Source organism: Chinchilla lanigera, unplaced genomic scaffold (assembly GCF_000276665.1).
Source record: "Chinchilla lanigera isolate Chin_1 unplaced genomic scaffold, ChiLan1.0 scaffold00184, whole genome shotgun sequence".
Taxonomy (NCBI): Eukaryota; Metazoa; Chordata; class Mammalia; order Rodentia; family Chinchillidae; genus Chinchilla; species Chinchilla lanigera.
This window is the reverse complement of record NW_004955585.1, coordinates 443,700-460,969: the sequence shown is the minus strand read 5'-3', so window position 1 is coordinate 460,969 and position 17,270 is coordinate 443,700. Positions and strand designations below refer to the sequence as shown.

General features: G+C 37.8%; 1 pseudogene; it reads right to left on the bottom strand.

Annotated features, from left to right (window-relative positions):
- Positions 1-4,960: 4,960 nt before the first annotated feature.
- LOC102005429 overlaps positions 4,961-17,270 on the bottom strand; it is a 148,533-nt pseudogene continuing 136,223 nt past the window's right edge.

Sequence of the window (17,270 nt, the reverse complement as noted above, 5' to 3'; positions counted from 1 at the left end):
CAGGGCCAAAAAGCTGAGCATGGTTTCAGAGGAGGCACAGAAGAAATATTATGAGTATGAGCAATTTTCTCTCCTTGTCTGACTTGAGCTGGAAGGATCCTAGGTGTCACAAGGGCATCTTCTAGAGAGTTTTGCAATTGGTTACAGGCTTCAAGACAAGACCATATGGCAGAGGGCATGGCCGCCTGAGGAGAAGCTTCCTCATGTCATGGCTTTGGAAGCAGAGAGAATCCACACTTTCTAGAAGCACTTCTATCTATGTAACATTTATAAACAATCACATGATTGCTGATGTCTGATATCCACTACCAGAATACTGAAACCAGGCCTGAACATCATTAGGTGAGAGAAAACTCAACATTATGTTTGTGTGCATGCGTGTGAGACACTAACGATCTCTTATCTGAGCTCAGACTTAAGTGAGGGCTTTGGAAGTTGGATTCGATTTAGTCTGGAAACTGCGTAATGAAAGCCTGAGCCTTCTGCCAAGGAGTAGCATGAAATGATAGTGGTTGTTTGTTCTAATGAAATTTTTTTTTTATAATGATGATTCTATACCACCAACACTACCCTCTGCATGGGCACAAATCATTTTGGGATTTATGTCAGACTTTGCATATGCCACTGCTCCCCAGCATCAGCAGTGCAGCGTAAACTATGGGAATCACAAGATTCAGTCTCTCTGTTTGGCTAAGACTGTGTGCAGAGACACTGTGAGTGTGAACGCATTTTTAGTCCAAAAAGCATCTCAGTCAGTGGTTACTGAACGTTGTTGATAAGCCACTACACTGGCAAGCGAGGTTGGCATGCAAGTGGGAGCATCTTGCAGGCAGCATTGTGACATTTACTTTTCCCTCACAGTACCCATAAAAATCCCAGGATTAAATTTGGTTTGCCTTTTATTTCTTCTGACACCCTATGCTGGCTTTTCACTGCAGAGACTTTTTATGAGCACATCGGACGTGGGAATGGGCTGCCAACAGATGAAACAAAAATACTTCCATCACTCTTCCTACCACCTCCAAGAAGCAGATGAAAATACTTACAGGCCAGGGCTCAAATCTACATAGTATGTCAACTGCATGCTTTCTTTAAATGCAGCCCAAACAGACCGGCAGTATAGTCTAAAATTTTCGGTTACTTCAGAAGAAAGTAAATACATATTTTAGTTTTCAGCAACAAAAAAGCAGAAATGTGTTCAACATTGTCTTGCTAATTTCAACCATTGTAGAAAAGTGTTTGTTTGTGCTTGCTAATGCTCAGTATACACAGAAACACAGCATGCTTGGAACTGGTCCCATAGGAGTCATTAAAAGGCATGCTGAGAATATGTGCTAAGAATAAGACGCAATTCTTTGTGCCTGTTTTCTGGCAAATCTCAATAGAGGAAGTGATTTCAAAGTCAAAGATATGACATGTTCATTCCTCCAGGAAGAGAGAGGGCTGATTGGCAAGGGTCTTACCTTTTTTCTAGCTCTGATGATTACTCCTTTGGCTGGGGTGGCAGGAAGGCATATTAAAATCTCAAAGCCATGATGAGAGAGAACAGATTGAGAGTGGGAAAAGGCCAGTCTACCCTATTATTGACAATCTTGACAATTGTATGATTTCAAACTCACGTGACTTACTAACATATCATTGTTCACGAAGTTTCTTTCCTTTGCAACCTGACACAGTGGAAAGGGGTCTTGGAGTCAAAAGACATCCTCAGATCTTGTTTCAGCCACATCCCCTGTGGTCTACAGCATATTAGTAGTGAGTCTCAGTTTCCTAAGTTGGACAACTGGCATAATACTAGCCTACTACATAGTGGAATAAGGGTTAAATTCACTTATATAAGCCTAATTGCCTCATATAGTGTTTCATCATGAACAGGTGCTTCATAATGTTTTTTTAAAATCCCTGAACATAAGGAATAACAAAGTACCTAACATTAAGCAGTGTGGCTTGACCTACTCATGAGTGTGCTCAGGTATAAGCTGCAGTTTAATATACTTTGGTTACTCCAAGAGTCATTGTCTCTCTAGCCAGGCTTTCTTTAAACTACAAAAGCAATTTTCTGCTACGCCTTAGCATTTCACATGAGCACTAAACTTTCTATACACTTCTCACCTACTGTTAAGAGAATGTGCATGTAGAAGCAGTAAGTACTAACTTCAGGGGCACATTAAAATCACATGAGGGAACCACAGATGACCAGGCCCTATGCAGAGATTCTTATTAACCTCCTTTAGTATGGTTCTGTCAACATGTTAAGATATCCTGAGGTAATTCGAGGATGCAGCCAAAGGTACTGACACAATAATGCTTGCCCCCCTCCATCTTTCCCCGTTCCCCACTACAAGGGAAGAAGGATTACCCAAGCCTAGCAAAACCTCCTGCTTATTTCTCCTCAGCCCAGGACTTTGCACAGTGCATAGTCCGTGGCAAATGGTCATTAAATATAGCTTCAAAATGTTACCTGAAGAGATCAGCATATATATATCCCATTTGATTACATATACGTATGTAATCAAACTATCCTTATTCACAGATGACATAATCCTTTACATAAAAGACACAAATGATTTCACCAAAAGACTCCTAGAATTAATTACTATTTTTAGTAGTATAGTAAGCTATAAAACCATTCGCATGATTCTACAACAATAATGTTTCACCTATAAAGAATTTAGGAAAATAATACCATTCACAATAACTTTAAGAAAAATTAAACACTTCAGAATTAACCTAACAAAGGAAGAAAAAGACCTCAATAATGAAAACTATGGTACTCTGAAAACAAATATCAAAAAGGACATCAGAAAACAGGAAGGATATCCCCTGTTCCTGGGTAGGCAAAATCACTATTGTCAAAATGACGATACTGCCCAAACTGATACATAGGCTTAATGCAATCCCAATAAAAATATCAACAGCATTACTCACAGAACTAATGAAAGCAGTCCTAAAATTCATCGGAACTAGACAAGACGCAGACTACCAGAACAAACCTGGACAACAAGAGTAAAGCAGGAAGCATCACAATCCCAAATTATATTACAAAGCTACAGTAATAAAACAACATGGTATTGGCACAAAATCAGACATGTGGATCAATGAACCAGAGCAGATGATGCAGAAGCACAACCAGACATATTCTACTGGAAAATAAAATAGTTGAATAATTAAAGAATCTCTTTAATGGTTTGATCAATCCTGCCTTCTTACATCTAGTAATCTGAGCAACTTTACTGAAGCTAACAATATGTAATGTAACAACCACTGTTAATTCCCATCATTTTGTTTTGAAATGCTGTATCATTTTTATTATTTTTGCTTTGTTTTGTTTTGTTTTTGTCTATGTTGCTGTTATTTTGATTTTTGAATTCTCTTTACTAAAAAACACTGTGATTCCAAACTCCAGAAATAAAGGCTTTCATCAAGAAATCAAATAATAACAAACGCTGGTGATGCTACAAACTGAAAGGAACTCGTCTACATTGTTGGTTGGAATTCAACCTAATACAATCACTGTAAAAATCAACATAGGGATTCCTTTAAAAAAACTAAAAATAGAAGTTACATTTTATCCAGCTATTTGCCATCTAGATATCTTACCAAAAGGTTTAAAGACATCATATTACAATGATACATATATGTCCATGTTTATAGCACCACAACTCATAATAGCTAAATCTTGGAAATGGCCTATCTGTTCATCAACAGATAAATGAGTGAAGAAAATATGGTATTTATACACAGTGGAGTACTACTCTGCTATAAAGGATAAATTTGAGTCATTTATAGGCAAAGGGATCCACCTGAAACTATGTTAAATGAAATAAATCAGACAGAGAAGGTTAATTATCACATGGTTTCTCTTACACAAAAACACAAAGTACAAATAAAGAGTAAAATAAAAGATAGCTAACAGGACATCAGGAAAAGGACTGAAAAATGTAGGTGGTAGAGGGAGCACAAAAAGAATTAAACGTGATTATGTACATGGACCAACTCCTCATGATGAATGCAATTGTTATTTACTGTAAACAAGTACTAAAACACATACATGAATGAATGTGGGACTCACCAGTGACTCATACTTGCAAGGTTGGTGACTGGTGTTAGCGAACAGGAAAGCGGACATTGACTTAGTCAGAAAAATCTGAGTTTTCTTCTGATTTAGTGATAGCTAGGTGGGTTTTCATGCTCAAATCATTTATCCACTCTAAGGCCTCAGATTCCCCATGTGTAAAATGAGAAGAATAGACCATATATGCCTAAGGGCCTCTCTAGCTCCAATGTTATTCCACGAGTCTACAGAAACCTATGGCACAAATAACTATATTTCTGCCACCCTCTTTTTTTTTTTTTTGTTTGTTTGTTTTTTTGTTTTTCCCCGGTACCGGGAACCGAACTCACGACCTCACGCTTGCCAGGCAGGCGCTTTTGCCGCTGAGCTAAATCCCCAGCCCCTCTGCCACCCTCTTAAAATCACATAGAGAAAGGGAGTTTAATGAATCTTGTAAAAAGCACTTTCTGGAACTACAGAAGCCCATTTTCATAATGGAGAGGATGTAATGAATTTAGCTTGTAAAGAAGAAATTTAGTAGCTTCTGTCCATTTGGTACTGTCGTTTGTACTCCTCAGAAAGACAGGAGAGGCAAACAAGTTATCCTTAAGCACTATGCCTCAGAGCTGAAGAGTGTGTTCTGCAATGACACTAACCGGATGCACTCCAACTGCTTACTAGCTTGGTGACTTGCACATATTCAGTGGTATCTGGTAAAGTTAAAATGGGGTAACACATGCAAAACCCTTGCAATAGTGCCTGGCAAAAAGAAAAGACACCATAATAGTTGAGAGGAAAAAAATAAGAACAAAATAAAATCCAAATAAAACCCTTGGAATCTAGAACTATTTGTTTCCATATTCCAATTACAAAAAGTAAAGCTCAACAAAGTCAAATAAATTTACTCTAGGTGACCCAGCTGATAAATGGCAAATCTGGAATTTCAAGGCATGGTGACTCCAGTGGGAGTGGCTTGTACCGTGAGTCCTCATTGTTGTACTGTAATTCCTCTCCTGTTCCGCTCACTCCAGTGGTGAATGCTGGAGGTGTGTTCACTTCAGCAACCTGCTCTGGTTCTGTATGGGTTTGATTTGGCTGCTGCTTTTCAGATTTCCCCCGATGCTCCTTCCCAAGCATTCTTTGCAATGAATGAGTGCTAGTGTTTCTGCGCTCATACACATAACCACATTCAGAGAGGCACTTGTAGTTTGAGCACAGTGAAAACCTTTACATAGGCAGAATTGTTTCCTAACGCATCAAGTTATAAAGGCCTTTGCAAAAGGGAAGCTTGTCTTAGAAAACTAACTCTATATTCTCACATTGGGAACCCAGGAAATCTGGGACAGAGCCTGAGCATATGTGCTTTGAAAGTTTCACAGGTTTCCCCGGCTAAAATCTCCCAGATTCAAGTTCAAAACTATTGGTGTACAGTAGGGGAAAGTGAAAAACAGGGGCACAAAATTACCTAAGTTTGCATCACAAGGACTCAGTCAGGTCACTTGCGTTCAACCACTAGTCTCTCTCCCTTGCTTGTCAGATTGAAATGGCTTCAGGACGTCAGGAGTACTTACGTAGTTTTACTTGAGTAGTTCAAGGTCAACGTCATAGTTGAATTGTCTTCATAAAATTTTCTGCTGTCTGGTAACTCTCTGTTCCTTTTAGAGATACCATTTTAGGGTAATGAGAAAAGCTCTCTTACAAGGAGGTAATATTTTCTAGTAGTTAATAATGTAGAATCTGGAGCCATACCAGCTGCTTTTAAATCCTGGCCCCATCACTTCCAAGTTCAAGGATATTGGGCAAGTTTCATAACTTCCCTGATCACTTTCCAGTTCAAGGATGTAGGGCAAGTTTCATAGCTTCAAGAATATTGGGCAAGTTTCACACCTTCCCTGATCTTCCCTGATCTTGAAGAAAATGGACATAAAATGGCTAGTGTTGACTAAGTGTGATTGTGCACATAAAGTACTGTGAAAAATGCCTACCAATAGTGACTGTTTAATTAAACTTTACTATTAATGTTATCTTTCATTTAGTAATATACTTCAACTGAGCCTTTATTTCATTGTTCTGACTTCAAGAAATGATATTTTTGTTTTGCTGAGCTCCACTATTTATAAAAACAAGTGAATTTGGCTGTACATAGCAACATCAACTGCAACACAAAACAGTATAGCTTTGTTTACCAGGGAGAATAATCCCAAACTCTCTGCCACTTAATTTGGGTCAAAAGCTAAATGGAAGACAAGAGCTCCTCAAATTGGAAAATTTTTAAAGTAGACACTGTCCACCTACTCTTCCAAAACATCCCTGATTTCAGGCATTTCAGTGGAGAGCAAGGCTTTTCTCAAAGTATGCTGTGTTATGATATTATAAAGTTGACCTCCACTAACGGTCATGGTGAGCACCATCATGATGAAACTAAATTGTTGCATATAGTGCTAATGCTAGAGACTTTAGTCATTAGACTATCAGTAATACTATTTACATGGATGTCTGGAAAAACTTCCTGGTCTGTTTCTCTGCCAGGAATAACTGCACATCCATGGTTATTATGTAATTTATATAGTTCTACTTCACTGATGGTATGGCTTATACTGCACATAGAATTTCTCTTTTGCTAGTGGCTACTAATGTGCTTAGGGACAATTCATTCATGTTTAGATGTTAGAAAATCAAGGTGTATCATTTTGCTTCAGGCCAGGGTCATTTTGTCTCTGTTTTCCTTTTATCTGTTTTGATTTAAACTACCAAATCATATTTTATATAGTGTTACTTATCTTTCAATATGTAGTATCAGACTATATAAGAGAACTGAAGAAAGGTAAATAAATGCAAAAAGGTATTTTTAAATCCTTCAAATCTCAGCCCAGAAAAGTTACGCAATGTGGTAGAATTGGCAACAAGTCCAAATCCCACCACACAAAGATGTATTTTCCAAACGTTCATGTAAGCTTTCTATTTTCAAAGTCAAGAACAATAGTTTGATTTCTAAGAAAGGCCAGCTAGGGATCTATTGTGCTAGTTCAGACTCATGGGAGCAACTCAACTCCCAGAAGTTTTCCTTTCTCGATAGTTTATGGCATTTGAAGTCAACAAAGTGAAAGCCATCCAGCTACAGGGACTCTCTTTTCCAGTTCCTGAGCTGCTCGTGATTTCCAGTTTCCGTGCCGCATGGAAGTCGGAGGAGACTTACCCCACTTCATTGCACTTAATCTATTTACTGATGTTCATGTGCAGAGATACTTTGGAGATAAAATCAGAAACTTGACATGTCTTCCCAAATCGATGCCTTAATATCTTTGTTACAGATACTCCTACCATTCATCTTGGTCTGCTTATAAAGCTATAGGTCATACTTGCTGTAGCAAGTAAATAAGCATGGTTTTCACTGATTTGGTCTCAGAAAGACAAACACATGTTTGCATGTGCTTTATTTTATGAAGATGAATATCATCATTAATAATTTAAATAAATCCTTTTTTGCTCAGAAATATAATTTTAAAGTCACTTTTTAAAGGTAAATGCAACACTTGTAGCTAACTTTTTGGTATGCTCAATACTACTGATAAATGACTAATTTAAATTTAAATACTTGTCTATGGGTTTAGATCTCAATTCAATTATAGCTCACCTTTAAGATTTTCATCTATACAATAAAATTTTCTAGGTTATGCTTCAGACGTACCAATATGGAATAGATTTTATAAATGGCCATACATATTAACCATTCATTTTCTTATCACCACAATAATCTTCAATTTAGCAACTAGGCAAGTAAATTGCTTCCTTAAAAGCTAGGTGCATGAAATCATATTCATTATGAAAATGGCTCATCTCATTTCCAGGAAGTGATTTTTACATTCATCAAATTCTCTTTCCTGGAGTACAGGTCATTTTAAAAGGGAAGTAGCGATGTAGGTATTAGTGTTCTAGTTATTTATGAACTGCAGAGCAAAGAATTGCATAAAATTGTCCAACTTAGGTGGAAAGGAGCACCCCATCTGTGTGTGTGTGTGTGTGCGTGAGTGTGTGTGTGTAAAGGAGAGAGACACAGGCAGAAGGGGATAGAGGAAGGGAGGGAAGAATGGAGGGAGGGAGAAAAGAGAGAGAGATGCTTATCTCAGTAGCAGTTCTTTTTTTATTTGAACAGCTAGTATTTTAGGGGTTTAGCCTTCAATGAATGTAGCCATATCTATTTGGCTGCAACCAAAATCAGCAGCTATGGGAAGTATAGGGAAATATTGTAGTGCTACTTATATTTGTTTTCACATCAATTATCAACATAGATTTGGAGTGAGCAAAATTTAAGTATAGACTGCAGTTAAGACCATGAAGAAATCCAAACATCTATGAGGCTCAAGGAAGAAAGAAGCCAAGAAAAACCCTCCTTGCAAACATTCATTCTTTAGACATTTATCTGTAGTAGGGTGGAATTTATATCACCACTATCTGTTTGCATAATTTAGTACGGTGAATGCCTTAAAATTCAAACCAGCAATTAATCTTCTTAAGAACAAAACAGCTATTTAAAATTTGCTTTTATTAGCAAGAACATTCCATCTGTGTGTTCTTTGTTACCGATCCTTCATCATAACCTAATGTGTTTTGGGGAAATTCTGATGAATCTATGTGTATGGGTGAGGGAGTCTCAGGATCTTTTAGCTGGCTGTCATATTCCATCCCCAAATGCTTTTTCTCTCAGAGTCATTAGCACGGCTGAGCACTGCTTATGAAGCGATCCAGTGTTTCAGGGCAGGCTGAGATATGGGCAAGGAAGGAGTGACTGAGGATGAAAGCAACAGGGGGAAGCTGACTTTAAAAGCAGAGCTAGAAATATCCACAAGAGAGAAAACAACAAAAGGGTTCAGGGGAGCGCCTCTGGTGCCAGACCATGATATAGCAGTAGGCGGATAATACTTGCCCTGTCCTGTTATGAATTTGTTAGTTGCATTGGTATCCTTAAAGCTTTTTAAAGATCTTTCTAAGAACTTCACAAATTATAAGACATGCATTTTACTATTATGAAAGTACCACTTCTCACTCATAGTACATTAAAATTTTATAGAATTTTACACATCTTTAGAAAATGAACTTTTATGTGATCCCATGGAATTTAATCAGAAGCATGAAATTACTAAGGATGTCCAGTGTTTTCAAAGAGGCATAGCCAGTTAGAATTTTATTTGCTTGAACTAGTAACTTGCTATTGTTGTAATGAGAAAAAGATGTTCTTGGTGTTGGGGTTATGGTTTGGATCTAAAATATCCCCCAAAAGTCTCATGTGTCCAGAGGTAGGGCTTTTGGAAGATGATTGACCTTGGGGTCACTACACTTCTCAGTGGATTCATCCATTGATGAGTCCATAGCTGAACGTGCTCTCAGGAGGTAGGACCCAGTTGCAGGAGGTGTGTCACTGGGTGGCGTGACCTGGGAGGATGTATTCCTGCCCCTGGTCCCTTCCTCTCTCCCTGGCTCTTCCTGCTTCTACTGTACTTCCTGGCCACCATGAGGTGAAAGCTTTGCCCCACCATGCCTTCTGCCATGGTGTTCCTGCCTTGGAGCCAGCAAACTATGGACTGAAACCTCCGAAACTACAAGTCAAAAATAAACCTCTCATCCTTCAAGTTGCAGGTATCAGGTATTGTGTCCCCATGACAGAAAGCTGACCAAATAGGCTGTAGCTCAGAGGCAGGGTGCCTACTTAGCACATGCATGGCCCTGCGTTTGATTCTCAGCATTACAACAAAATACTTATTGTCTAAACCACAAGAGATCAACCAAATGCATTGAATGGATACTGCATCTCTACTTCCACACAAACAGAAATTATGCCATGTGACATTTTTGTCACGTTCGTTGTTTTCTCGGAAGGCCGAACTGTCATGTCCCAAGAGCTATTCTATCACAATCTAGTTCAAGATTGTGTAGAGGAATTATCTGATTGTAATTCAGAAATTGGCCACTTTTTCCTAAACATCCTTGGGCTAATGAAATGACAAAGAAAATGTGACATATAAATAAAATGAAATATTATTGTCTGAAAAAGGAAAGAAATTCTGACACATGCTTCAATGGAAATGGAACTTGACGATGGTATGCTAAGTAAAATTAGTCAGTCACAAAAGATAAACACTGCACAGCTCTGCTTATTTGAATTACTTAGTGTATTCAAATTCATAGGGACAGAAAGTAAGTAGTAAGGTAGCTGTGTGGGAGGAGAAAGGAGGAATTTTGTGTTGGATACAGAGATGAAAAGAATTCTGCGAGTGGATGGTGATGATGATAGTACAACAATGTACACGTACTAAATGTCACTGAATGGTCAAAATGGTACACGATCATACGGCTAAGATGGTGAATTTTACATGGTGCATATATTGCCATAATTTTGAAAAACAAACACCAAAAATAAACAGGTCACTGTAGCACCTCCAAGATTCATGAGCCCTCAAGTGTTTTCTTGAGTCCTCCATGGTCACTGTAAGGTGTTGTGAATCTTAAAGAACATTTCATTAAACTCCTCAGCCACAGCATGCCCTCAGAGCCACTTCCAGAGCTCTCTTGTATAATGTGTTCTTCCCTGGAGAAGAATCATTAAAATTGTGCCTATTAGAGCGCTGCTCAAGTTAGACCTCTAATAATTAGCATCCTCCTTATGACTGCATATTCTCTCAGGTTAGAGATCTTCCTTGCTGAGGGGGTGAGGCATTAATGGATGAGGTGGGTGGAGTGGAAGTTTTCCCAACATAAGAACAGTGTGACTCTGAGTCATCTGGTATTTGATTGCTTAATGGAGTTCAATGGATGGCATCTAACCTTTGGGAATAGCTGTTCATCTGTTTTGTTTCTGTCTATAGAACACATTAGTCACTGTCCCTGATTTGGTAGGTCAGCCCCTTGAAATGTTGTCTTAAATAGTGAGTTTGCCTGCATTCTCTCTCGACTCTCAGGTCATGTGCGGATGACCGCCTTGATACTTACCTGTCCATTGCTGAGCCGTATAGCACTTGGGGCCAGAGCCACTATGCGTCTTGGACTTGATGGGATTACAGCAGCTGGTACCTCCAGAGGTCCCATTTATCAGCCCTATCATTCAATTATTTCTTCTTTATTCGGCCCTATATAAAATCTTCAGATTTTTTATGAAAACCCCCGTTAGCATGGGAAGATAGGAGTGTTATTAAGCTAATAAAACAGATCTCCATTGAAAGTAACTGGAAAAGCCACAGAAATTAGCATAAGAAATATAAAACTAATGAATTCCAGGCTTGACACAGTTAAGGATCATTTAGATTAGGGACTGGACACTGGGAGATATCTGCATATTTTAAATAATAAAATAAGCCTGTATATGAATATGCATTTAGAACAAACATGACAGAATGAGGGCATCATGATTTAGATACTTTGAGCACACTTGGAACAAAGAAAAATTGGTAGAATTTTTAAAATGTCCTGAAGATCTCACAGTGAAGCAATAGGGGGCATCTAGTTTAAAGAACTAAGAATAAAGCAACAAGAACAAAACTGGACTCAATAAAGATCTATCATCATTTATCTTAAGAGCTTCTTTCTCTTTCCTGAGTAGGGGAGTGTTCTGGGTTTCAGTTGGCCAGAATAGTAGGCAACTTGTAAAACTATTGCCTTCACTATTTTTGAGGAACTCTGCAATTTCAAATAAAGACAGTGGCATCTTCCTGAAAGAAGATTTCTATAGCCTTATTTCCCTTTGATTAGAGCCCTATATTTTTGTGTCTTATGTTATGTTCATAAAATGACACTCTATACAAAACATTTGTTTTAATTTGGGTGTAAGAGGAGCCAGATATTGTGTGTTTAATCTAGGTACTTAGAGAGAAATGGCACCCTTTCAGGTCACAAGGGCTATTGTTTCAAGAATTAAAGGATCATAATGATTTTCAAATTGATCTGAAAGATGCTCTATGACTTTGCAAAGTTCCTGACATGTCCTTAAGGCAGTTTTGGTTTGCAACTTGGTCACTATCAGGAAGTAATGCATAAGAAAAAATCATTAAGTGTATAGAAAATATTTGGCAAAGGAAGTTAGAATGGTGTGAGCTCTGCACAGTGTATATTGCAGGGCCGTCCAAGAAGTTCTGGGCACTCAATGATTTCTCTGAGTGAAACAAATCCTATTTCCTACTCGCAGAATCTGGTTTTTACATGTCTACTCCCACAACACTCTCTCTTCATTTTGGATGCTTTACTTAATGTTTAATGGAGTAACAAAAATGTTGGAGCTGGGAGTTACACATCACAGCATAGTTCCAGTTTTTCATTTTGCAGATTATAAAATATATATTAGATGGAATGATTTCCCTAAGCTCGTGTAACTACTTAGAAGCAGAATCTCTTAACTGTCCTGCCTCAATCATGCTGTGCTAAAGCACTAATGTGTGACACATCAACCGTGATTTTTCTCAAATCAACCATGAAGAGAATTTTCTAATTGAAAATAAATTTACACGACTCTGGAAAATCTTTTTGCTGTATGTTTTGTGTATTTGTGGGTTTTTTTTCAAATTTTTCAAATAATAGCAATGCATCAACCTAATTGCAAAAATTAAAATCATTCAGGAAAACAAAGTAAATCTTTATCTGCAAACCTAAACCGCATGTTTTAGTCTACTTTTTTCTACAGAATAATATGTATATATGTGAAGTGATTGTATAAAATTATATTTATCCTATTAAAATTGGTTTGAAAATATACACTATATCCTTTATTCAAAATATGCTTTTGAAAATATAGTTTAAAATGGAGTGTTAAGATAAGAAGTACACCTCCCTTTTCAGAAACTTCTTCCATTTCTAAGTGAGATCTCTGTCAAGAAAACTTTTATAACCTGAAAAGAAAAGTTATGATTGATTATGTTCTATTTGCAATTAGATAAGCTGGAGAGGTTGAGGGTTTTGGTGAAATTTTTTGTTTGCTTTTAAAGATTGTTAAATGATATGCATTTCTGAAAACAGAAAATGCAGACCCCCAATAATAAAATATGGGCTAATGCAGTTTCTAATCATACAGCTCCAAGAGAATACCATTCTTTTGGATGGGTCTATCTATACATCTCCATAGGCCCACATGTAATTAGTAAGGTCAACTACTTTAACCGCAGACACTAAACATAGTTCTTTTTGGAAATGGAATATGTTTGATTAGGTAATTGCCTTACGAACACTTGGAGAAGAGAAGGATGAAGCCTCATGCATCCATGCATGTGATCAGAGAAAGGAACTGAAATAAATAATGAAATTGAAGAGGGAAAACAAAGATAGCACAAGGATTTCCTTGAGAGGAGAGGAGAAGGTGAAAGAGAGGGGAAAGAAAAGAAAGAAGAGAGGAGAGAGGAGTGAGGGTGAATCAGAGAGAGAGAGAGAGAGAGAGAGAGAGAGAGAGAGAGAGAGAAAGAGAAGGAGAAGGAGAAAGAGAAAGAGAAAGAGAGGGAAATGAAAGAACTGAAAGCTGTCAGCCTGTAGAAGAGTGGCATCTCTAAGGAAAGATGTCTGTAAGGAATTCCCTGAGATAGACTACCCAGAGAAATTTAAAGAAAAAGAATGTCAACAGTGGCTCTCCAGCATTCACCCACATCATCGTGAGTAATGCATATAAATGCCTTGGGTGGAAATGCAAATGCATGTACTTCCTTCTCAACAACAAGAAACTGTGTAAATTTAACAGTATGTGTTGAATAGATAAAGAAATGGTTTCAGGGAAATAAAGGAAAAGGGAGCACATTTGGGCAAGAGAATTAAAGCACACAAGGTTAAAAGAAGTGGGCACTCAGAATCACAAGTAAGCAGGAAAGCATTAAGTATCAGGAATTTACAGAAATGTTAGGAAGATACTGGCTGTTCCACAGGACATGGGATGAAAAACGAATGAATATTTTTCAAAGCTTACATTCTAGAATGACTTCATCAGACCTCAAGACCTTACTGTGTTCCTCTACAATTGAAAAAATTAGATGAAAATTGTGCTGTCCAATAAATACTGTCATGTACCTTTTCTACTTAGTAATAAATATGGATTTACATTAGGGCAAATAGTTTTGTATTTTACTTAAATCTGAGGGTAGTTTTCAATGGTTCACTATGAAAAAGCTTTTCTACACTGAACATTCTTATTGACAGAAATGATCACAGAAATGTGAACAGAGGAAAATTTAAGACCAATTTGGAAACCAGAAGGATCCCATCAATAGGCAAGAAATGGGGGGGGGGTGTTCAGAAAGAGGTGTTCTGAGCAAGAGGAACAAAGTAAATATTACCGTTATTTTTCTACACATAACTGAAAAACTGAGTGGGAAACTTGAGAAATGGATGTCATCTATAAGCAGAGCCTCCCCATATCCCCACACACAGAGAAAGAGTGAAGGCAGGCCCTAGGCCTATAGGACCAGGCTGCTAAGGGGAAGCAAGGGTGCCCATTGGTCTGCTTTAGTCCTCTCATTAGGGGTATTGTGCTAAAAAGACAGGTAGTGTGTAACAGCCTCAGAAGAGGCAGTGCTGACAAGTTGGAAAGGGGATAGTCTTTGAGATAACTTATGCTGCCGCCACAAATAGAGAAATTGTTATGCCCTGAGCATCAGCTCCGCATTTGTTTACTATCAGTTTGACAGCTTCTGTAGCAAAATAAAACTATGGAAATGTAAAGCGACACTTTTCTTAATAGAAATAAAATCATTTGTACTGAAACCCATCCCAACGAGCAGAACTTAAACAGAACAACTTATCAGACACTTGAAAACATCCAAGAGTCTGGTATAAAGAGACTGCTCCAAGGAATAAGGGCAGATTTCTCTCCATGAAATAGACTTGTATGATGAAACTGGGGAAAATATTAGAATAATTCCATCTTGTATTTTCCAAAAGTTTTGGGAGAACTTTCATAGATGATAACAAAACAACATGAACTCAGACAAGATCACTTTTACATAAAAAGCACAACTGCAGAAGGAAAAAAGTACCATTATGGCAGTGAGTAGCAGATATACTATTGCAGAAAGCCAAATCTATAAGGAATTCAGAAAACTATCCCTGAACCTAGAGTAAAGGTTTAGAAATAATCGTGATATTCAAACATATGAAGCTCATGGAATTTTAAATGCATAAAATCGGAATTCTTTGAAGAGAAAAAGGAACAAACAAAGGAGAAGCAATGGGGAAATAATAGGAAAAACTCACTGAGCATAGGCTAATTAAGTTTTAGCCAGTTAAATCTTCTCTTTGATTGGGAAAGAATACAGGATGTTCATTCACGCAGCTGAAAGGAATACATCGTGTAGCCAGTCTTTTTCCTTTGACATTTGCCAAATAGAAAAGAGGAAATCAGAATTTTTCCCTTGGGCAAAGAGACAGAAGGCTGAAAATATCAGCTGGTACTTGGGAGAACAATTACAGTGATTCCTTGGATGAGGTATAAGAAGGAAGAATAAAAAAAGATCCGCAATAAGGATGAAAGCCTGAATGGAAGCTTGCTGGTTTCCTGCCAAAAGTAAAAGTGTCTAAGGATCACGGTTCACCTCCAGGCAGACTACTTGAATCAAGCTCCGCCTAACAAATAAACAGTCCCACAGATGCCTTCTTGGCCAAAGCAAACCAGCCAACTGGCAACACATGCCACAGAATTTCCCATTGTATATCCATCTATACTGATGATATACAAGAGAATTGCAAGGAATAAGTCATAGTTTCTCAAATAAATACTTCAATCATGTCACATGCCTTTGTGGGTTACATGCTGTTTGCTTTGTAATGGCTTCTAAATTCTATTTGAATTTGATTCAATGAGTAGTAACTGGGTACCTACTGCTTGCCAAAAACCTATATGAATTTTTTGCATCGTATTTTTTTTCCATGTGGAAATCAATGACAGGTTGATCTCAGGAGAGCTCAAAGTGCTACCAAATGCCAGTGTGAAAAATTGGATCATTTTTTATTCGAATTCTCATAAGGGTAACACATTAGTATTTCTTCTTATGAAAGAGATTTAAGTAGTTACTGTAAATACTCTCCCATGAAAATGGTGAAGAAGTATTTTTAAACAGGCTTTTGAAAGAATGATTTTGCAGGAAAAAAGGTACAAATTGACTAAGGAACTCTTTCGCTCTAAGAACTGAATAAGATTTATTTGAACTTCCATTATAAATCTTGTCAAAATTCAAGGTTTGGAGTTTTGTTTGTTTTTTGCTTTGTTTTCTCCTCCTCCTCCTCCTCCTCTTCTTTTTCTTCTTCTTTGCAGTAGTAGGGATTGAACCCAGGGCTTTCACAAAAAGCTATATCCTCCACTCTATGTTTTCTTTTTACATTTTTGATACAGTACCAGCTCATCATTCGAGAAATACAAAGTAAGACAATGCTGAGATTACATCTCACCCCAGAAAGAATGGCTATCATCAAGAAATAAACCAATGACAAAAGCTGTGGTGGCTGTGGGGAAAAAGGAATCCTTCTCCACTGTTGGTGGAAGTGTAGACTGGTGCAGTCACTGTGGGGATCAGTCTACAGATTCCTCAGTAAACTAAGACTAGAGGTACCATTCATCCCAGCTATTCCCCTTTTGGGTATTTTTCCAGAAGAACTAAAAACATCATAAGGCAGTGATATATGTGCACCCATATTTATAGCAGTGCAATTTGTAACTGATAAATCGTGGAAACAACCCTAAATCCCATCAACTGAGGAATGAATAAAAAACGTGGTATTTTTATATAATGGAATATTACTCAGCTATAAAGAAAGATAAACTCAAGGCTATTATAGGTAAATGGATGCATCTAGAGACAGTACCAGCTCCTTTTTTTTCTTTTCACTTTTTTGAGACAGGGTCTTGCTAAGTCACCAGATTACTCAGGCTGGGCACAAATTTACTAAATGCCTGCCTCAGCCTCCTAAATGCTGGGGTTACAGGCATGCACGACCATGCCCAGCTAATATCAAAGATTTTCTTAAGATTTTTATGATTTTCAAAGTTAGGGATTTGGATGAGGAATAGTGGGAAGTATCTCAATTTCTCCTGGTGAGAAATTGAACAGTTTGCAGCTCCTCCTGGATTGTTCCAGGTGATGGATTGCTAGTGTCCTAGGGACTCAGTCCCTGTTCACATACAGTAACAATATACAAAGGGAATTTAGGTTCTTCCCTTAAAAAATACAAAATACAGGGGCTGGGGATTTAGCTCAGCGGCAAA